The 24,701-nt window shown below is 39.7% G+C and overlaps 1 protein-coding gene across 3 annotated transcripts in view; it reads right to left on the bottom strand.

Moving 5' to 3' along the window:
* GLI3 (GLI family zinc finger 3) overlaps positions 1-24,701 on the bottom strand; it is a 275,558-nt gene that overhangs the window by 20,354 nt on the left and 230,503 nt on the right.

Here is a 24,701-nt window from a genome sequence, read left to right as displayed (position 1 = left end):
GCCCCTGAGGAGGAGGGCATGAGGGAAACCTGGTGCTACTCAAGGGAGCAGGGGTGGCTAAGAAGGAGGTGCCAACAGTGGCCAGTAAAGAAAGAGACTCTCATATTTTCCTTTCCTGTCTCATCCAACACACTGGAGGAGCTGGACCCTAGAAAGAAAGGGAAGGCATCTCCTGGCAGCACTCCCAGGCCCCAGCTCCTTTAGGTGAGGTGGCAAAGGGAGGGCAAACAGCCTGCCAGTTCCCTTGAGGCCTATGCCTCGCTGCTGACAGGGAAGGGAAGGCTCTGGATTGGACCTGAGATTGGACGTTTAAATTGGACACTTTAGTTATCCAAAGTGACGGAGAAGGTATAGAATCTGCCTACAATGGTGTTGAGGGATCCGGCACTGAGCAGAGAAGGGAGAACTGGCAACCAGTGGAGGAGGGCAGTGCCTGGAAAAATCCCAATCATTTCCTATTTATACCGCACCCAGCTTCTTCTACCTTTGCCACTGAGACAATGTGTGGAAATTTGAGTGGCAGGAAATCCCACGCCAGTCAGCAAGCATGAACACCCTTGCTGTTGTCTCCATGTGGGGAGGGGTGGGGGAAACTTATGTTGGGCACTTAAAGCAACCTCATTTTCATAAGGTTAGCATCTTGGGAATGTTCCCTTTCCAATCCCTTAGACCCGAGTCCCAACTAATATATTTTTGCAATTTTCTGGAACTGCTCTTAAGTTCAAACTTGCATTGAGACCACAGTTATTTTTCTTTAAATGGAATTCTACACCTAGGAGGCTGGGGAACCAAGTCAATCTTCCTCTTCTTTACTGCTTAAATGCTGCACAGAGGATGCAATCAATTGCTATAAGGAAAAAGGGAGGCATCTCTCTGCCTGTTTAAGCAGTTCAAATGTATTTTAAGCTTAACATATTTCCTAGAACTAGATTTCAAGTGAAAATTAAAATTCTAAGAACTCACAGACTTAACATGTGCATTTGTTCAAAATATTTACTTTCCTTTAAAAAGCTGCATTGGGCCAGGCATGGTGGCTCACACCTGTAATCCCCATATTTTGGGAGGCTGAGTCAGGAGGATCACTTGAGCTCCAAGACCAGCCTGGGCAACACAGCGAGACCCCATGTCTAAAAAAAAAAATCAGGGTGTGGTGGTATAGGCTTGTAGTCTCAGCCACTTGTGAGGCTGAGGCAGGAGGGTCACTTGAGCCCAGGAGGTCAAGGCAGTAGTGAGCCAGGATTGCACTACTGCACTCCAGCCTGGGAGAGCAAGAACTTGTCTCAAAAAAAAAAAAAAAAGAAAATACATTGTACTTTGCCCTCTGCAGTGAGTGTTCATCTGAGGGCCTATATCACAGTAGGCAGAGCACTGGAGGGCAATGGAGGACGCATTCCAGACAATTTCTGATGAGTTGTGTACCTTTGGACAGACCAATTCACCTATTTGGACCTTACTTTTCTCATCTGTAAAATTAGAGTAATGAATTAGATCAGGTGTTGGCAAATATTTTCTGTAAAAGCTAGATAGTAAATATTTTAGGCTTTACAGGGCTGTAAGCAGCCACAGACAACATTTAAATGAATGGGTTATCTGTTCATTTATGAATGTGGAAAACTTTCACGTGTCACAAAATATTCTTTGACTTTTTTTTCAACTTTTAAAAAGTCTAAAAACCATTCTTAGCTCATAGGCTGCACAGAAACAAGCAGCTGGATTTGGCCTATGGGCCATTGACTGCTAATCCCCAAAGTGGATGAGCTCTGTTTCCTTCTCGTACTAACATCTGACAGGTGAGCCCTCAAGCCTGAGACAGCAAAATTAGAAGGAGGTACGTTCTAGCACCAGAGAAAAGAAAAGGCAGTAGGAAGGACTGAAAATCAGGATCCTGCGCTATAAAAGGTACCCCAACGAAGGGAGGGCCATACATTAGGCCAAACTTCACTGTTTGTATCATATTCCTAGGACTAAGAAAAAAAACACATTCTTTTTCTCACCAAAATCCAAGGTAGATAAGAAAAGTGATAGGCAATGAATTCTTAACATTCGATGGACAAATTGACCCCATATGAAGCTGGCCTGAAATTCAATGGGCACGAGTTTATTTGTGGTTTCATTGAAAATTTGACTTCCCAGCAGTGAAAACGTTAATCAAATATATAAATAATTTAATTGGAGGGAAAATAATGCATGATTAAATTCCAAACTAATCCAACACATAGACATGCAATTTGCCAGAGGCCCAAGAGTCAGAAAGAGATAGATGGTGTAAATTACAATGCGGCATGCCAACTCTCTCGGCGCAGCCACTCTGAACTCTCCCTGTCTGAATAAACAGGGCCAGGACATCAGGACCAGGAAATTTCCCCAGAAAAGCCAAGTCCCGACACTGAGCTTCCCGATGGGTCCATGTCTTCAGTTTTCCAACTGGGGCTGCAAGCATTAGCCTTAGGGAACTGGTGACTGAGGAAATGAACACCTCATGAGCCCATAGCAAACCAATGAAATGATGTTTTATTAACTGTCATCGAATGGGAGCAAAATGAGCGACGACTCAGTATTTCTTCCACTGTTTCTTCCACTCCTTTGGGGCTCTGGGAGCCCATAGAAAGGTGGGAGAAATCACAAGCTGGTTTAGCAATCAAGGAGGCAGAAGGTGCTTCTTTCAAGGGAGTTTCTTTGGGAAGCCGAGCCCTGGATGTCCACCAAGGAGGCTTGGAGAGCTACAGGAAGAAATGGGAAAGTGAAGCTTTTCTTTCACTAGCAGCAAAATAGATGCCACAATGGACTTTACTGAGCTAATCAGGGTCCTTTCTTCTCACTTTGTTATTTCACTATTAGCTCAGAGCAGGCAGTTTTCCCTTGGTCTGCTCCTAACCCTCCAGATGAAAGGACACATGCAGTCCATGGCTCGCAGCTCTCCAAATAAAGCCGCCATTCACGCAGCTCATGAGGCTGGGAAGTACACTTCTGCTTTCCTTCAGTCTCCTCTCCACCAATTCCCACTCAGAAACACAGTTCTCTGGATCGATAAATGTCCTCCCTTCTAAGTGACTTCTTCAGAATGCTACCACAAGGCTCAAATGTGTGTGTGCAAGATCTGCACATCCCCATTCAAACCCTGCCCGAGGGAATCACTAATCCGTAGATACACACCTGGCTGCCTCAAAAGTCTGTCCACTCTTTACATCAGCCAGTTTCTTAACATCAAGAAGGTGAATTCCACTGTTGTAATAAAAATATTACCTTTAAGCACTGTTAAAAACAGTGGAGGGGGGAAACGCAAAGCTTCAGGCTCAACCCTCACCAGTTTCCAGACAGCTCCCCTGCACATGTACTTTTCACGCCCGTCTTTCTGTCAGTATCTAATGTTTCTCAAATCCCACAGAACTGCTTTATCAATTTAAAAGATTTCTACAAAGTATGACGCCAAGTTCATCACAACACAAGCTACCTGTAAAAGCAAAATATATGGTCATAGTTTTCAAATACATATGATCTCTCTCACATACACACAAACACCCATGTGCACACACAGGTGGTGTTATGGCCTTCAAAGAAAATAGAATAAGGGCTTAGAAAGCAGTGTGTTCCATATATAAACATCTAAGAAAATGGAACAGCCTTTCTGGCTGGCAGTTCACTGGGTTCACTGGTGAGTCACTGGTGGAAGGCTGAGCACACTTGCTCCACCCCCAGTTGTATTTCCAATTCATGCCTTTGCTACATTTCTCTCTCTTGAACCATTAAGATGCCACCATTTGTTGCGGTGATTGTATTTTTAAAAGGCAGAAAATAAAACTGAAACATTCTCTTCTCAGAACGTCAAACTGGAAATGTTTGATAGTTTCAAAATCTTTTTATGTTACTCTACCAGGTGAGCTCATAAATGCAGCTTGAGTTAATTAATACACTGAACAGGATTCGATAATTTGAAACTTCTGTGGGATTTGCTGGGGAAAGATATTAAGAAAGTCTTCTACTTTGACATAAGATGGGATATAAAGAAGTAAACTATTTCAAGTAAGCTCAATTTTCAGTGTTTCTTGGCTTTATGTTATAAGCCTATTACTCTTTAGGTAGTATTACTCTTTAGGTAGTAGTCCAGAAATATTTCTGAAAAGAAAAAAATGGGAAAATAATTTAGAATCTATTAAAATTTAATTTATATTAAAACTGATTTGCAAGAAAGACTGAAATGTTTTGCCTAAAAAAACACTTTCCACAAGAATCCCTCAAAACTTCCTGCCTGAAATAAGGTCTATACCCTCCAGTTTTGTGTATTACTTGATAAATGCAACATTTTTGAAAGTTTTACAACTGTCATGATGTGGATTATATTGGGGATACCTTGTAATTGGATTCCTAAATGCTTCACTAGGCAGACAGAAAAAAACATGAATCACAGACTATCAGGACTGAAATAGGCCTTATATATCAATATGCACTTTAATTTTAGATAAATAAAATAATTTAAATTGTTTTGGTGGCACCCATCAATCTTCCTTCCTAACAGATTATTTAAAAACCTGAAACAGCCTCTGCTGTGGGAGGGATCTCCCTGAGACTTCACAAAATGCCTGTTTCAATTCAAACTGGTTAATATAAATATCAAGGCATCTTTCAGTTTCTGACATAACTATAAAATTATACCAGAAAATACCCAGAGGACTCAAGACTTTGGGTACAAACCAGCATTCTCTTTATAAAAATAAAGCAATTTCTTATTTCTGATTTGTGAATATTAAGAATTAGGATGAGATAAAAAAATACGCTTCTTGGTTAAAAATGAATAAATAAATGGACTTCTTCCTGGCTGTTATTTGAATCCTGCTTTTAGGTACAAATGTGTAACAAAATTATTTTTTCTTATGTGTAAGAAAGGCGAAGTTCTTTAACAAGGTAGATGTTTTATCTGAACAAAGGGCTTTATAATGTTGGATCTGAAGAAGAGAAATGAACTAACCTAAAATATGACCCCCACCCCATCCCATCACCTCCCCAGACCTCCCCAAGGAAAGCTGGACTATGTTTCACTGCAGCAGAACACTATCATTTCACATTTAAAAACAAAAGTCTATTAAAAGGAATGAAATACGCATACACATTACAACATGGTTGAACTTTGACAGCATGCTAAATGAAAGAAGCCAGTCCAAGAAAAGATAAATACTGCATGATTCCATTTATATGAGTATCCAGAATAGGTAAATCTATATATTAAGAAAGGTGGGTGAATAGAGAAATTGGGGATGACAGCAAAATGGTATGGGGTTTCTTTGTAGGGTAAGGAAAATGTTCTAAAATTCATGTGGTATTGGTTGCACAGCTTTGAGAATATATCAAAACATACGAATTGCTGTATACTTTAAATGGAAGAATTACATGGTAGATAAATTATATCTCAATAAAGATATTACCCCCCACCCCCACCCCACGCCTCCAAAGAAAAACTCACAAAAGTATACTTGGTGATGAAGTCTGGTACCAGGAAATTGTGGGAGAATAGGAAGAAGGTTGAAGGAACAGCCAGGTAGAATGGAATCTGACTTCCCCAGAGCTACACCTCTCCTTCAGACTGACTGGGGTAGGGCCCAGCAAGTGTTTTTCCATGAAAGCACAAGATTGCATCTTAATCACAACTTCTGCTACAACACACACAGACACAGACACACACACACACACACACACACACACAGAGATGGGTTGAGTCAAAGTGGAACATATTTTATTTTTTTGAGACAGAGTGAGACAGAGTCTTGCTCTGTTGCCCAGGCTGGAGTGCAGTGGTATGATCTCAGCTCACTACAACCTCCACCTCCCAAGTTCAAGTGATTCTTCTGCCTCAGCCTCCTGAGCAACTGGGACTACAGGCATGCGCCACCACTCCCAGCTAATTTTTGTATTTTTAGTAGAGACGGGGTTTCACTGTATCGGCCAGGCTGGTCTTGAGCTCCTGACCTCATGATCCACCTGCTTCGGCCTCCCAAAGTACTGGGATTACAGACGTGAGCCACTGCGTCCGGCTGTGGAACATATTTTTATGATACAGTATTTTCCGGTGGGTTTCTTACTGGCCTCAGTTAATAACCTGGGAACCTCACATAAATGACGACTTCTCTGTATTCCTCTGTCCTCATCGTCCAAGTTGTAGAGATGAGTGGAAAGATGGAGAAACCTGAACTTTGTGCAAAGTTGTTAACAGAACAAAGCCAAAAAACATCATACGCTAACATCAGTTCAAGTATGCAAAATAGTGCATGATTTGAAAAAGCAGATAGTTTCTAATCCATGATATATTCTAAAATTTACTAAAGATGCTTGAAAAATTGACGCACTGTTAATTCAGAATCTCTATCTTTTCAGTTTTGCTGTTACCTTGGATTATATAATAACTAGGTATAAATATAAAATTTGTGACATAATTTATCTAGCTGACCCTCCAACCTACCCTAAGGAATGCACATGTCGCAGGCTCAAACTCATATAAATAGAATCACAGTAGTGACTTAATATTAACGTGACCTAAAAACTGAAGGAAATGTGAGTTTTTGAGAAGAGTTTCTAAGAAGTAAATATTCATAATATTGGTTGATGTTATTTATATTATTTAGGTCAAAAGGAAACATCCTCATTCTTCAAAGTGCCTTAAGGGCCCTGCTATGGTCTGAATGTGTCCCCCCTGACATCCATATGTTGAAACTTAATCACCAGTGTGGGTGTATTAAGAGATGGGGCCTTGGCCAGGCACGGTGGCTCATGCCTGTAATCCTAGCACTTTAGGAGGCCAAGGCGGGTGGATCACCTGAGGTCAGGAGTTTGAGACCAGCCTGGCCAACATGGTGAAACCTTGTCTCTACTAAAAATGCAAAAAATTAGCTGGACATTGTAGCAGGTGCCTGTAATCCCAGCTACTCGGGAGGCTGAGGCAGGAGAATCACTTGAACCCAGGAGGAGGAGGTTGCAGTGAGCCAAGATCACTCCATTGCACTCCAGCCTGGGCAATAAGAATGAAACTCCATCTCAAAAAAAAAAAAAAGGGGGGGGTGGGGCCTTAAGGAGGTGATTAAGAGGGCAGAGCCCTCATGAATGGGATTAGTGACCTTATAAAGGGACTGGAGGGAGCCCTCTCCCTTTCTGTGTGAGGACACAGCCAGAGGCTCCAGCTATAAGGCATAGAATGAGCCCTCACCAGACACTGAATCTTCTGACGTCTTGACCTTAGATTTCCCAGCTTCCAGAAGAGTGAGAAATCAACTTCTCTTATTTATAAATTACCCAGTGTTAAGATATTTTGTTATCGCAACAGAAACAGGCTAAGACAGGCCCCTAATTCCTTCTAGAAACTATAAAAGTGCTCCTTCTCTTAAAATTTTGTTTTCTGAGTTCTAAGTTATTTTACTAAAATGAAAATGTAACTGTTGTCTCTTAAGAGGCTTCTCTTACCATCCAATAAGTTGCCTTTTGTTAAAGAGCTTCTCAGAGTTTCTTTCCTGGAGTGGCCTGTATTTAAGTCCTATTGTGATTTTACATGGAGAAGTAAAGTGACGTGTGCAAACTATTCTAAGACTCTGTGCACATCGTTTCTACAAGTTACTGAGCAGATTTAATTTTATACCATATCCTTTTAAATATTGACTTTGTTTCAGCCAAATGACAACAAAACCAGTAAACTCTTCTTAAGCAAATTGATTAGGGGCTTAATTACCAAAAAGAAAGATATAGAGTTAAGCAAGTAAGGATTCAGTAGTATCTATTCTAGAGATACTTTTAAAAAAGACTATTAAACACAGATAGGCAAAATTATTTTAACTGTGTAGTCATGGAACGAAATTATTTGGAAAACCATTCTCCAAAGAGGCACCTTCTATTTCATCTCTGTAATGAACAAATCCAGCAAACATGGTAAGAGCCAAGGTTTCTGATTTGAGCTCTAGCCCCAAAGGAGGTGCAGTTAAATCCCAATTTCCTGTTCCACAACTGGCTCCTAGATGAGGAAAATAGAAAGGCCAGAGGAGCTAAGAAAGTGGCTATAAATGCAACCTCTCCAAAGGATCAAATGAATTTGTCACTCTTATGCACGATCATTCCTACAAGTCCAGCATATGGAGAAAGCATTACCATCCATTGCAATTGCATTTATATCCAAGTTAAGGATTTCAGAAGCCAGATTGTATCCCAGAGCATTAAAATTCCCTCACCTATGGGCTTGGTTTTCTGCCAGATTCAGAAAAGAGAGTTAATGGATAGTTTCTCTCTACACTAATAGCAATTTTACTATTCAACCTGTTGTCAAAATAATGCTTATTTTGGGCTGGGTGCAGTGGCTCACACCTGTAATCCCAATACTTTAGGAGGCTGAGGCGGGAGGATTGCTTGAGCCCAGGCGTTCAACACCAGCCTGGGCAACATAGTAAGACCTCATTTCTAACAAAAAATAAAAATAAAAATTAGCACACGCCTGTAGTCCCAGCTACCTGAGAGGCTGTAGTGAGCTGAGATTGCACCACTGCACGCCAACGCCAGCCTGGGTGACAGAGCAAGACTCTGTCTCCAAAAAAAAAAAAAAAAAGGAAACATAATGCTTATTTTCCTATTAAAACTTTGAAAGGTAGGACGAATAGGTATAATAATATTTATAATAGTACATTTGCACTTTTAACTTTAGGGTGATTAATGCTTGCTTACACACACACACACACACACACACACACACACACACACAAACAATGACTATCCCTAAGAAGAACAGAGAAGATTTAATTTTTAGTCTCCTTGATTACAAAGGTAGGCACAAAGTTTTCCTGTTGGAAAATCAAGCTACTAGGAGCACCAGTATCTAGAAGTACACAGAATATTAGCCTTTATTTCCTAATTTTTATGATTTCAGCAATCCACATGAAGCCTAAGCATATAGGTATTACTAGTAAAGGATCTGAACATGCAGTGTGATTCCAAGAAAATTCAAAAGTTAAGAATAAAATAAAAAACGTAAATGAAAAACGAGATCCAACTTTGAATGGGTGGTCTCTGTCTTCAATGCCCTACGAAAGCAACCATACTCCCTCCACATCACTGAAGTCTGATTCTGAACATTAGAACAATCAGCTCTTGAACTGGCCTTCAAGTTTAGAAATTCTGATATAATTTTGATCACTAAAATATAGGTTAAAATAATCACAGTTACAATAAAATGTATTTGAATTTCAAGTAGATTTGGAGAGAGTATTTTTAATATTGGGAGAAAAGTTGACAATTCGTTTTAATGAAATCTTTTGAAGATGGGAGGTAGAGAAGTGTTTTTGGTACCAGCCACAGTCCAAACTACATCCATGGTCATGGCTATCCCTGAAGGCCTACTGCTCGTCACATTGCTAAGGGAGGGTCTTACATGGTAAGTGCTGGGAGAACTTTCCGTTGGCAATTAAAAATAGATTAAGGCAAGTGTGTGTGTGTGTGTGTGTGTGTGTGTGTGTGTGTAGAGATGGATGGTGACTGCTGATCACAGAAGCACAGGCACGTCTCAAGAACTACTGGAAGAAAGGAAGGAGGCAGGCAAGTAGGCAAAATTATCCCTTTGGAAATCTGCCCACAGTCCCTGCTGAGCTGACGCATTCATTCACTATTCACTCAAAGCTTATTTATGATATGACAGTTACTGTGCTAAACACTGAAAAGGCAAGACAGAATAAGACATGTCCATTGGATCTTATCCAAGGTTGGCTGCGGGAATGCAGAAAAGAATACTGTCTAAAAATTAGCCTTCAATGCACGGACACATTTGCTTGGCAATTAAAAGTAAGCTACTCAGAAGAATGCATGATTCTTTTGCTTCACTCATGCTCCCCACATCATAGAAAACTAGCAGGCCCATTGCCCAGGGCTTTTCCAGGTTTGTCCTACCAAACCAAGGTGGAAAGCAAGCCCCTCTGCTTTGGCATGCTTTTCAACCTGTAGAAGTATCAACTCTATCATTTTTCAATCAACTCTTATTCACAAGCCACCCTGGTGTGCAGTACCCTCCTAAACATCTTGACCCCCTATTAACAGTACATCTAAGTATATAAAAGCAAAATCTCCATACACACAATATGAGTATCCACTACATGTTCTATACCTAGATTGTAATTTTCTTTAGCTTATTAGTAGAAGGCATAGAGTTTAGAGAAAGAGCATAAGCCCAGACAGTAGGCTATAGGGATTAATTCATTTGTGTGCCATGGGCAAAACATATATGAGACATAGGCATTGTGCCTGAGTCTAAATAAGGTGAATGGGAAACAATGGGATAGGCACTAATAAAATAGTGAAGAAGGGAAGGTTTCATAAACAGGGTAACTGAGCTGAATTCAGAAGGAAGAAAGGGAGGCTGACACAGGAAAAAGTGAATTGAGGAAGAAGGGAAGAGAGATACAGAGGCCCAGTGTTAAGAAAAACACAATGTGTTGGAAAATGGTGCCAAGTATAGGATTGGGGAATGTGTGTGCATGTCTGTGCATATGTGTGTGTATGCATGTGTATGTGTGCACATGCTGGTGAGTGGCTGTAGGATGCGTGCTGCAGAGGCAGCCTGGGGAAAAATTATAAGGGGAGTTGAGTGCCCTAAGGCAACCAGATCCCAGGCAACCAAGAGCAGGTTTTAAGCAGGGCAATGATCAGATTTGTTCTTATAAAAGGTAACTCTAGCAGCATCACAGAGGCACTAAGCAAAGACTGGGCAATGAACCCATCTAGGAGTTGCTATAATCATCCAAGAAAGCTGTGACCTTGAACTACAGCAGTAGCCAGGAGGATGAATAGTAAGGGGCTAGATGTGAAAGACATTATGGAATAATTTGTGGGTGATGAATTAGAGAGAGGAGTAACAGGTGATACCGAAGTCTCCAGCTTGAAAGATCTGAGACAATAACAGCATTGGAGGGCCAGGAGATTTGGTGATGATTACCCTTCTGTGTGGAACATATCATAGTGGAGATGCCTCCAGGACATCTCTGGTAGAGAGATCCCACAGAGAAGACAATCCTGGACATACAGATTTGAGAATCTAAGAAAGACTGCAGCTGATGCAGGAATGTGGGCCCCTTCCCTACCCCATGTTATCTTTGGTAAACTAAAAAACACCTACACAGTATTTTAAAGATTTCACAAACCCCAATTTGAAAACCCCTGACCAATGGAGACTGTACAGAGGATGAAAAAGGAAGAAATTGAAAACAATGACGAGACCGGTATTTTAAGAGATAGGGAAACAAAGAAAGTAAAGGAGAGAACAAAGGACACAGTAAATGGCAGGGGACAGGGCATGTCATCATGTGGGGTGTCTTTGGAGGACCCCAACAGAAGCGATTAAGGCAAGGAAGTATTAAGTTCTTTGCCAGTGGTAGCTTGCCAGCCCCAGTAAGTTTGGGGGGATCAGACAAGAAAGACAGAAAATGTCTAGCAATATGTTGGAGTGTGGGCTTAAGCAGGAAAACTGGTTCATTTGAAATTACTGTGCTGGAAGGGGCTAAGGAGTTGCAAATAGAAATCAATATAGCACTTGAGTTTTAAGCAGTTTGTTGTTTTGAACCTTTTGTTTCTCCCATGCTGCCTGCAAAATTCAGTTCTGTGCAACAGCCTTTTATCAAGGAGGCCTGCTGGAAAAGTGAGACTGTGACCTCATCCCAGAATACAGATGAGTGGTCACCAGAAGTCAGCTGGATGTGTGATAAAGTGTCCGGCAAGAAAAAAGGTGGAGTGAGAGGAAACCCGACGACCACACTGACCTGGAGGCACATCTGACCACCCCTGAAACAAGGGAGACAGAGCAGAGCCAGGGTTTTAGAGGAAAATGCCCTCCAGAGGCTGGCAACATAGAGATCCACAGCTGGAGACGTGTGGTCACGTCTAGGATGGGGTCACTGAGCGAGGATAACTTGACCTCCGGCAGTCCTTCTTCAAATGCCACCTCCTTACAGAGACTCATCGCCCCGCTCGATCCTGGTCCTGATGACCCCACTTACTGTCCAACCTCCCCATCCTTGAACTCTCCAAGCCCTACCCTGCTGCTCTCCCTTTTTTCCCGTGGCCCTTATCACTTCCAACACACTATAATTTACTGACTGACATTGTTTAATATTTATTGTCTGCTCCGCCCACCAGAATGTGAATTCCACATAGCCAGGGATTTTTATCAGTTTTGTTCAATGATATGTTCCAAGTGCCTGGAACAATGCCCAGCCTATAGTAGGAACTCAGTAAATACTTGCTGGAGGAATGTGTTATTAGAAATGTGTTATTGAAAACAACAAGCTTTGGAGCCAATGCGGTCCCAGGCCTCAATATACTCCCAACCGGCTGCCTGCCTTAGATTTGTGCTTTGAGAATCAGAAGCCACAGGAAACGGAAGCAATTTCCTGTGATTGCTCTATTCCCCACAATCTGATAAACCTCAGCATCACAGATGCCTGTAGGGTCCACCAAGGAGGGCCTCCTTTCAGACTATAATTTTAGACTGGGGTTCTGAGTTAGTCATGACATAATTCAGAGTTATCTTAGTTGGCTCCTATTTGTTATAAATGAAAAGAATTTTAAAATTTATTTTTGCCCACCATGACAATGTTGACATAACTGTGGGGTAAGGGTTCTGGCATTTAAATGGTAACCCTAACTTTCAATGTTATGTCCCACTGGCTGTAGAAAAAAATAATCTGATGCTTTATTGTAGGTTTCTCTTGAAATAATTCATTAAAGCATCAGATGAAGGAGGAAAAACAAAGACCAAGTTATCCTTGACAAGATTAAGCTACACTCTTATCTCACTGGAATTTGGGCCCCTAGCTATTGTTTTTGTGGACAGTTTGCACAGAGATTTCTTCCCAATGCAATGCTGTCAACGAATAGAAAACTAAAGGGCATATTTCCTCCTTAATCTGCTTGTGGAAATCTCATTCACGGAATAGAAATCTTGCCCCCTTCCATGACTAACATGTTTGAAGAGTCAAAAAAGGGAAGTAAGGTTGGTCCTACAGAATTTTCATTGGAGCAATAAAGAAGGCACTTTACCTAGAAACACAGGTTTAATCTTGGCAATTTAAAATAAATAAATAAGGGTGTGTGTGTGCAAAATTCTGTGGTCCTTCCAAAGGGGAACTGGGAAGAAAGCCGGCCTTGTGCTAAGCACCATTCTTCACGTGGTGAAATCACTCCTGGGGGAGGGTGACTTTTCTTGAATTTGAGCCATTTCTGCAATTTTGTTTTCTTGCTTTGTCTTTTACCTCCCCACCAAAGTAAGAATTTCATTCCTCAAGAAGTGCTAATTTATTCCTCAAAATATGTTTTTAATTTGGTACTTTTATTCCATAAAACTTACTTTTATAAGCAGATTTTCTTGGGAATATTTGGCCGGTGTATATTGCATAATCATTCAAGTCTTTAAAATCTTTCATTTGACACTTCAGGCACATGCCTGTGACATATACGTGGCTTTCATAATGATCTCCACATTGCATGTGAACAGAATATTAATTTAGTGTGGTTATACCAGAGCAACTGCTTAAAAGTTTATGAATTTCAGCACTCTCTGGGGAATAAATAATGAATGCGCTTGCAAAATAAACCAGACTGAAACTAACTGAAACTCAATGTTTGGCCAAATTTTGCCACCTGGATTTTTAAAGTAAAAGTGTCCTGTTAGTTATTTTATCTAAAGTACATGCAAAATGATGTCTGTATATTTCATTTGTCAGGTAACACAACTGCAGTACAAGTATCAGGAGCATAGTTTGTTTAGCAAAAAGTCAAGATGTGTCCCCTGGTCCCAGGCTGTAGGTATTAAGGTCCTTGCCGCCCATGATGGATGTGAATCCATCCGTCATAGATGTGGGAACATAGCTGCTTGCGTTATGCTCCTTCCTGGTTTATCTTCTCTCATCTGTTTGCAGGAACCTGGTGTGTAGGCTGCACACACTGGGCTTTGGCTCATGCCAACTCTTCTGCCTGGCCTGCTTGTCCGATGTCTTTCTACTTGGCTGCCTCCTCCTCACACCTCATCTCCCAAAGGAGGGTTTTCCTGATGTTCAGAGGGGTTCAGAAGCTTACCTAATAGTGCACCATGAGTTTGTGGCATAGATAAGAACAGAATTCAGGGCTAAACTTTCTACCCACTATGTAGATGTAGCTGAGGAAAAAAGTGGTAATTTCAAGGTCTAAAAGTTTGCTCATTTGTGAGAGAGTCAAAGGCCTCGACAGAAGAGAACATTTCCCAAATGCCTTTTAATTAAATGCTACAGAAAATGCACAGAAGAGAAGGGGTGCTGTGTACCCATTAAAATAAATGAGATGAAGAAAAGAAAGAAGAAAGGCAAGAAGGGAGGGAGGGAGGGAGAAAACCGAAAGCATCCATGCAGACATGCAGACACAAACACACACAGTGTACTCCTGATACTCTGATTATACTTGATACATATTCCAAGATCCTAGACTCTGGGGCACTGTCAAAACCAGTAACCAACATTACAAGGGTTAAATTAGTTATCCTTGGTTGGCAATGGGTCTGACCTCTGCTAACTGGTGGTCTGGAAGGAGATACCAAATCTAAGTGAAAGTCCCCTTCAGTGTAAATGGTAAATTTGCTCTGTTTTGATCCCAGGGCCTGTGGTTCAACTCTCAGGAGGGATGTGTTAACACTTCATACAGTGGATGGAGAGAAAACTGCTGTTTTTAGAAAATTTATTTTTGGTGGCTAAATGCCTTTAAACTGTATGTTCATACATTTATATAAACTATAATTCCCTCTTTATTTTGGTCTTGATCCATTCTTATTAAAATGAACTGGCTAATTTTCCTAAATTATTGTACCATTAAAAATTTTTTGTTGGAACAATTATTTTTTTTTTTCCTCCAGTCCACATTAGAGAAAAGGCCTCTCTCAGAGCCACGGCCAATCCACTTTCCCAGTGGTCTTCACTGAGCATCAGCAGTTCAAACATACCCAACCTGTACCTTTAAAATGCTCAACACAGAGAATTCCCCAAGGGTTAGTCAACCGCTGGCTCATATACAAAGAAAATACTGTATTTTGCTCTGAAGAGCTTTCTGAATCAATTTAAACACAGTGAGACAGACACAATATCCCAGAGAGAGGAAAACCTACCTTATTACATTCCTGACCCAAGAGAAAGGATTTGCCCTTAGGACATAAAAGGAATCTGAGGGGGTATGAGGGAAGAATTATCTAATCCTAAACGTAAAAACAGTTCATAATGCAGCATGACAATGCTTTTAATCGCTGACATAATTGTAATATGTATATATAATATGATACAAGGAAGGTAAATGCAGCTTGCTTTTCAGCCTTAAAGGCTCTCTTCAATATTCTACTTAAGGTCTCCTGGATTTTATGCATGCTTGGGGGAATTTTCAGGGGGAGGTAACGTGATATTATAAGGATTCTTTCTCAGTAAGATCACATCTTGTTCTGATTTGATTTGATGCATCTGTATGTGGCAAGTGTGGTAAAGTGAAACTAAGCTCTGTGAATGCAGTGTTTTACAATTCCTCCTTGATTTCCTGTGCAAGCCCATGTGGCCATAAAACAATGGGCAGAAGAATTGGGATTTTTATTTCTTCATATGGGAAAGCTGCTGGGAGAGACACTCCCGTAATCTCAGCTGTGAGTGGTGTGGGCGTTCACTGTTTTCCTTTCAGGGCTATATAAAATATATCTTTTAATGGGAGTTGAGTTTTTCCCCCAGATGTTTCCATACATGATATAATGTAAGCCTATGGTACCATCTCCCAGGAAGGAAAGGCATCCCTGAGTGATTGGTTGGAAGGTTGATAAAGAAACCTGACATTTTGAGAAGTCCAGCTTTTTTTTTCTTCTTTAACATTATTTATGGAAAGAATTTTACAACACCCTTAAAAGTCACTATGTGGTGGCTGGACTTTACCAACTTTGCAGGCTGACATTTTTACACTAGGCATGGCTGGGACCTAGGAGTTTTGCAGTGTTCACATTTTACTAAACTGAACGCTACTGACAATTCTGGCAGATGCCAATGATCATTCCAGAATACTGAGTATCAGACCCACTATTGCTCTTTGCGGTCATATGATTAGATGAGCAAAAGAAAAAAGTGTCCAAGTAATAGAAATTTAAAAATAAAGAGAGAAAGAGCTGGTGTTCTGGCTGGACATTGTGTGTGTCCTAATTCTCCTGAACATCAAAATCCCTCAAATGATACCTTCTGCTTTGCTTTCTAGCTGGGTTTATTTTGCGTGAGCATGGCTTTGACCCCTTCTGGACTGCTCTCCTGAGTAGAGGAACTGTATCACATTCATCCTGGTACCCCACAGGCCTTCACTCTGACTTCCACACAGCAGGTGCTCAGGAACTGGTGCTTGGTGCAACATAAATATATAACTTGAACCAATAATCTGTTTCCTCATATTTCATTGTAGCTGCAGTTAAGCCGTTCACCAATCCAGATGCACTGAAAACATTTTCTCAATTTAGCTCTAATATTGATGTTTTCTTGCTCTACGTCAGAGGAGGGAAGCTTCTGCTCTAGAGCAGAAGACATCTCCTATATGCCGGCTGCACACTTAAAATTTTTTAATTTAAATTTTAATTTATTTTTTGCAAAGGGCAAGAATTAGGAATTCTTTTTGGTTCACATGTTGTCATTAAGCTGGCTCCACCAGGTCATTCTAAGGTAATGCTTGGAAAGAGGTGGTAAAGGATGGAAATGGTCACTAGGGACTTAGAGGAGCCAGGGGCTGACTTCATTTATTTTATAAGTAAACTGAGATGGCTGAAGTAATCAATATATGGCACCTCTTCTAAGGTATTCACACCATAGGCTCAAATTCCAAGCATGTGACAGAGAACACTGTATTTTCTTTACACATATTTAAAAAATAGCTCTTTTACTGCTTCTTATCTGAAGTGTCCAGAAAGCCTGTAAAAACCATTCAAAAGAAGCCCAAAATATGCTGCAAACAGCTGCTTCCCACCATGGCAGGACACGGGATACGTCAAACAAATTGCTAATTATGCATTCATTAATGGGACCTATTCCACGGCCCTCACTTATATAATTTTTCCCTTCTTAAATGCCTCAAAAATAAATTTCACCTCTAACTTTTAACACCTCTCATCAGACTATGAAGTACAAAATCCATTACTCCTAGTAAGAAAGTAAAATAATAAATTAGAGCATTTCAATAGAGTGCTTGATTTTATTGGCAGAGACTCTGAATGGTGTTAACATTGGCTCAGTACAAATTACACTCCACAGCCAACTTAATGCACAAGCTATGGATATTTTCACCTCTACATTACTCACCAAACTATTCATCAACTTTGGACATCAACAATCAAAGCACTTTTTTGTGTTATGCAAATCTATGATGTAAATATAAACTAACACCTTCAATTATTTTGCATCTTTCTCTTCTGCTAAAAATATTAGTTTTCACCCCAACCTACTTCAATGTCCTATTTAATCTTCTGTGTTTTCCCCCACACAGCCTTTCACCCTCTATGGAGTGTGATGGGCACGTGCACTGAGATTTTGTTCGAATTTGTCCAGGGTTTTCCACATTTGGTATCAAGTGACTTGAGAAGTTGGAAGTTTACTTAGTATGAAAAATGGATTATTCAGATGAATGGAGTTTCCTGTTGAAGAGAGGGTAGCATACCATTTTCCACAGGACATTACGCCATGATAGGAAGTTATCATCAATAAATGCTGGACCTTAGATGGCAAAAACTACTAAGAAAAAAAATGAGACCATCTGGATTAACATGGGGGAAAAACGAAAGTGACCTAGGACACCTGCCTTCATCACTGTATGCACAACAGCAGCACTGAAAACTCACCCCACAGACTGCTGCACCCTCACAGAGCAGCGTAGTCTTGACTTATGCAATGTGGCCTTTGGACACATCTTCTGAATCAGAACTCAATACTGTCCACAAAGACAGAAAAAGGTTCTGATTGATACTATTGCTTTTCATTGGCTCTGGGTTACTGGGGCTTCATTGGCCACAAAATTAGGCAAACATCTTCCCATAAACCACAAGTACGTCAAAGTCATCCAGGGTGGTTATTCTTGCCCTCATCCACTCCTCTTTTACACCTTTCAGACACCACATCTCCAACGCCCTGCATCAGGAGCCCTGAAGCTCTCTGTGGTGAAGGACCATTCTGGCCTCTCTCATCTGTCGCCGATGGATATGTGGTCCTGCTACACATGACTAGAACAAGTGGGGGCCACTCCTTGGCGACCTTGAATTTGATAACATCCAAATGAGTCTATCCTCTATTTGGTGAAAAGAACCTTTAAATCCCACACCTTTTGGCAATGTCAAAATGCCATCAAAGTTTCTAAATGCATACTATCCATTCTCTGCCCATGAAGCACATTTTGAGCCCCAAGGCTCTACAGAATCAGAAAAAAAGAGAGCACCTGCAGCAGCCTCATGGATAGGGCCTCAGACCAGCAGGGGAACTGAAAGCCACACATCCAGAGACCCACACTATGACATGCTGTACTAACTAGAGAAGAACCAGCGGCAATGTCTCACCCAGACAGGCAGAGGGAACATCCCACCTTCGTCCTGCAGGGCTGAATGCCCGTCAATCACAGAACTGGTTCAGGCTGAGCCAAGCACGCTCATCTGTTGACCGTATTACACACAGGAAGCACGGCGGGAACTTTCTATCTTAGAAGGGGATGGAGAAAGAAAATGTATACTGTGTTTGCTTATGTATCTACAAAGGAATTCCAGAAATATGCAGAAATTAAGGGTAGTTGATTTGTAGAGTAGAGTGAGAATTAGGCAGATCCAGGACAAAAGAAAGAGGAAGATTTTTCAATATAAACTTTACGACTTGCTGGTTTTTTAAGTACATGAATGCATTCAAATTCAAAGCTCTAGAAACAATGTAAAATAAATCAGAAAAAGCAAACAAATTTTTAACAACCTAAAAATATTTGCGAGTTGAGATAGGAAATGTTCCAACATGGAATGGGATTATTTTTGTACACCTTGCACACAGGCCAAAAGCCCCCACAGTCATAGGAGGTCCACGAACATTCTTGCTGAGGACAAGGGGGAGGACCACTAAAGACTCGGTAAAAGCGAGCTTGTAAACAAAGAATTGAAAAACAATCAGAAAAAAATTAGAAATGTCTGCTTTCTGTTCCCAAATAAAAAAAGCAATGATGCCTATAAAAAAAGAAAGCATTCAAGTGGAGAAGCATGTGGCTAGAAGGCTGAGGGGGATAGGAAGCAGTCTAAACACACAACAGCAGGACAAAACCCGCAGTGGAGGCAGCAAGGAGCTGATTGAAGACCAAGGAAACCAAATCAGATCAACTCATGGACCCACACATGTCCTGAGAGAAGAAAGTGGAATAAAGGAAACTGAAATAAATTAAGTCACAACAGAATTAAACATTCTTGGAATAAACCAGACCTGAACTTCATGTATAAGACCTAGGTATATTTGGCACCATTAAAACATTTTAAGAAAAAAAAAGGAGGAGGGCCGGGAGCGGTGGCTCATGCCTGTAATCCCAGCACTTTGGGAGGCCAAGGTGGGTGAATCATGAGGTCAGGAGTTTGAGACCAGCCTGGCTAACATGGTGAAACCCTGTCTCTACTAAAAATACAAAAATTAGCTGGGTGTGGTGGTGAGCGTCTGTAATCCCAGCTACGCAGGAGGCTGAGGCAGGAGAATCATTTGACTGTGGGAGGTGAAGGTTGCAGTGAGCCGAGATCACACCATTGCACTCCAGCCTGGGCGACAGTGTGAGACTATGTCTCAAAAAAAAAAAAAAAAAAAAAAAAGTTAAAAAAAAAAAGGGGGAAACAAACACAGAAGTATCCTCCCAAAGAGGAAAGCACAAGTTAACATAATTTTGCCATATACTAATCAGGAATAGGATTCTATGATCAATGGTGTTAGGAGGCCAACCTGACCATATTCTCCTCTTGAAGAGCTGCAAGACATAGTGGCATAAGAAAAGCTTGGATAAGTCTCACAGCCAGGTATGGTTAACTCTATTTATCCTAGCTTTCATTTTCACCTGATACTTGTCGACATCCTGCAGAACTAGTGTGCTGCAATCCATTTTAGAAAATATTATTAATAAATGCATATAAGAGAAAATAAAATTTTCTCTGCCAAATTCTTGAATTGTTACTAAGGAACAAAGGGATGGCAACAAAAATATTTCAGGAAAGAGGAAGCCATTGCATGAGGGAACCCAGCATTGAAGTCAACTAACACACAGGGCAAAATATGAAACATAGTTGAAGACTGTTATAAAAATAAACATATAAAATAATAAGCAAGGGGGACAATAATGGAATAATTAATCATTTTACAATAATAACTGAGTCTACTGCATTAATTGATAAAAGCAGAAAGAAAAGAAAAGACAGAAGGTAAAAAAAGTTTTTAAATTATAAATTGTCTTGCAAAATCATGTATGTGTGTTTGGGGGGCAAGGAGTGATATTTATTTTTCCACAATTAGAAATCATGCATTTAATTATGTGTTCATTAAATGTATAAGCAAAAACACTATTTTTAAAACACTGTGTTTACTTCCAAATTGACCATGGTAAAAATAAGGAAAACATGGCAAGACACACACACACACACACGCACACACACACACATGTGCAAATAAAGGGAAGAATTGAGAGGGCACACAAAAATTCACATTCAAAATAAATGACTCAACGCCACCCACTTTAAGGCAAAGTTTCTCAGAGGGTGATGAACGCAGCTATAATGCTCATAAGAAAGTCACTGAAAATTATAGAGAATTGTTAAAAAATAAACAGATGAATATATTAGTGATAATAATCTTGATATTAAACAAATTAGACTTATGACAAAAAGTTTAAATAGCGACAACAGCTGTAGTTGTTCTCTAACATAATCATTAAAGAAAAGCAACACTTTTCTCCACCAAATAACAGAGCATCAAAACATAAAGTAAAACCTGTTAAAATAGGAGGAATATGGCTAGAACCATAATCACCTGAGATTTAATATACCAGTACCAATTTATAATAAAATACGTAGACAAAGAAACTAGTAGAGACAAAATGAATTTGAACATCATTAGGAATGCTGAAAGAACAGACACATACCAATCAGTATTGCCTGAGAATCTATTTTCACTTGACCACAGAATATCATATATATCACATCATGAAAATAACTTCAATAAAATATTTAAATCTCTATCGTCAAGATAAAATTATAAAATTGTACCACAAGCTTAAACACTAATAAGCAAAATCTCATGTCCAGGGGCTATAAGAAATCATAGCATACTTATTGGCATAGTTTGTAAGAAGCCAACTTGGCTCTCCCACTTACTGGCAATGTGACAAGAGACAAGCTGCTCAGACTCACAGTGACTTGTTTCCATCATCTGGAAAATGAGGCTAATGATAATATCCACCTCATTAGGTTACTGAGTGGATTAAGTTAGTGCATGCTCTTAGAATAGTGCCTGGCATGTAACACATGGTGACAAACCAAGCACTAGTTGCCTAATATTAGTTTCAGAGCCTGTATTTTTACAGGAATGCAAGCACCATGAGGACAGGCATCTTTGACTGTTTCATTCACTGATGTATCTCCAGAATCCAGAACAGTGTCTGACTGATAGCAGTAGATCCAAAAACATTTGTTGAGCAATAAGCAATTAATGACTGAATAAATCACACAAATATAATTACAGACTATTTTGAAATATCAAAAGAAAGAAGACAGTCAAAATTCATGGAAGTCAAAGGTAAATTAAAGTGAATGTTATAATCTCGAAGTACATGTATTATTTAAAAAGAAAGAAAGAAATGAAAGCAGCATTTCACACTAGAAATTATGGAGGGAAAAGCAAAACTCAGCCCAAGAAAATGATGCTAGAGAAAAATATTTCCTAAAAGACACAATTAAAATTTAACATAGCAGCATAAATAACTAATTTCAGAAACTCATTCCTGGAAAAAAAATGAAACAAATAAAAAAGAAACCACTGATAATAACTAAACAAATGAGTGAAAGTACAAATGACAGAGAAATAAAATAATGAAGGTGATTTAATAAAGTGTACAGCAGGCATTTAGTTTAAATAACCACAGTTTGATAATATTAAAGTTGAAAATCTCATCAAAACCTGAGATTCTTCTGGAGAAAATAGAAATAACTCATTCATTCAAATATGACCCAAGTCATAAAAAGAAATTTTAAAAATCATTATTAAAGGATTTTATTCTCAAAAGGCTGTAGATCCAAACAGCTTTACCAGAATGTTATTTCAGAAATTCCAGGAGCAAATTATTATGCTATGTAAGGCACTCAAGAGACGGAAATGATAGATATGACGTAGAATATATATTTTTGTACATCTAGCCATGTCTCTGGTATCAAAGCAGCACAAAAAAAGAAACAAAGATATAAATCTCAGTCATAACAATGTGAAACTTATAAATAAACAGGAAACCTGTATCTAGCAACATATCAAAAGAGTAACTCACCTGGCACACTCAAGGGATGCAAAGATGATTTAAGACATAGAAATATATCATACCACACAGTAATCTCTATGTGGCAAACAGTCAGTAAAGTAACTACAATCACTTGAGATAAAAGTCTTAGAAAATTTAGGAGGAGAAAGAAGGGCACTTCATTCACATGCCCAAACATTATCTATGTTAACTGAACAGTAAAGAGAATAATAAAGGTTGAACCCCAAAGGCATTATTCCCTATAATACCAGATACAAAACTGGTGTTATACAACCAACACAATTATCTAACACAGTGCCAATAAATCTATCCAATGCAATGAGACATAAATGAAATATGTATCTGATATTTTAGATAAATATGTATCTGATATTTAAGAAGATAAAATTATTCTTACTTACAGATCACAGGAGTGTATTATTAGAAAACCCAAGACATAAGATACAGAGGCATGAGGAAACATCAAGAGTATTCAATAAGTTGATTGCACATAAAATAAAAAGAAACAAAAACCCAGTATACCTTTGCTATTAAAAGCAATGACCAGGAAAGGAAAAATGCATACAGAAAAAAACTTCCTGCCTAGGAATAGGCCAGAAATGAAATATGAGGTAAATCAAGGTAGAAAGCTCAGAAAATGAAAAAAATATATACTCCATTATTATCTGGGGAAACTGAATTTAAAGGAAAATTATTTAAAATAGAGACAGGGTATCACTATGTTGCCAGGCTGGTCTTGAAGTCCTGGGCTCAAGCGATGCACCCACCTGGGTCTCCCAAAGTGTTGGGATTCCAGGCATAAACCACCGTGCTGGGCCAGGAAACTGGATTTTAGATAATGATATTCTTTTCAATTCAAGGCTTTAGTAACATTCCAGGCAAAATCCGAATGGTATATTCTTTTAAATTTAGTTCAAATCATTCTAAAATTCATCTGTTTAACTCAGTTATTTGGTTTTAAAAATTATATCTGAAAGGAACAATCCAAATTAGGAACGAAGAATTTTACACAAAGAGGTTTATGATTTCTGATGGCAAAAAGAGCGGTGAGAAAAACCGTAAATTACAAACAACGATTCAGTGATGATGGCACATACATATGATGAAAGCAAGACACAAAATAGAAACTCACAGAACCAACACATGGAGTACAGACTCAATTTTTAGAAATACATGAAGACAAAAATATTTTAAAATATTAATATTTTAATTAAAGTTGCCTTTGGTTTTAACTACTTTTGAAGGAATTATGGATTTGGGCTTTAAAAAAATAGTTATCTGAACCTTACCGTTTCCCTGTTGTTTTAGTAAGCCTCATTATGTTCCCCTTATTGAATGCTTTGGTGAGCCTGGTCTCTTTAAGGGCTCTCTACTGTATGTGACTATAATGTTTGCCATATTTTAGAACGTCAAAATTTAAGAATGGATGGATGGATAGATGGATGGATGTGGTGCAAAGTGCTTAACTGCTAAAAAACATTTTTTATCCTGAATTCACATACACACACACACACACACACACACACACACACACACACAGATTCAGAGCCATGTCTGGATAGACCTCCTCTAAATTTTGGGGTCCATTGAGTGAACACGGTGCTGCCTTTTGTACCCTTGGCAGGGAGCAGCTGATACCTGCTGCCTAGAATACAGCCCAGGTGCTCGCCTCCCCAGGTCTCCTGTCCACTGTTCAGACACCGACCCACTGGGCTCTGCTGCAGCATTAACCACTGCCCGACGTGGGAAGGGAGGGAAGCGGATGAAGACAAAGGATATTATTTTACTATCTCTCTAGCTTCCTGTTCAATTTCTCTTTCCTTGTTTTGTTCCTCTCGAGTTCTAAAGACCAAAGACAGGGTTCCCCCTGGAGTCCTCTGGAGGACACTAGTTAGTGAGAGGAGTTGAGGAAGGGGAGAGGGACGAGGCTGTTTTCAGGGCGTGAGGGATGGGTATCTCACATTATTCTCTAGTTATAGTCCCAAGTTCAGCATGGTCTCCATAAGCGAAATGATGTTACAACTCTTAGAACCAACCAAATGCATGTTTCTACCATAAAGGATCTTGTTGCTTTGCCACTTATCCCTAATTTGAATATATCATCCCTCAAAAGATAAAATAAGTTTAGCAAATGACACAGGGAACAAATTCTAAACTAG

The sequence above is a fragment of the Pan troglodytes genome, chromosome 6, assembly GCF_028858775.2.
Source record: "Pan troglodytes isolate AG18354 chromosome 6, NHGRI_mPanTro3-v2.0_pri, whole genome shotgun sequence".
Lineage (NCBI taxonomy): Eukaryota > Metazoa > Chordata > Mammalia > Primates > Hominidae > Pan > Pan troglodytes.
The sequence above is the reverse complement of the archived record's forward strand: the minus strand, read 5'-3'. Positions and strand labels throughout refer to the sequence as shown.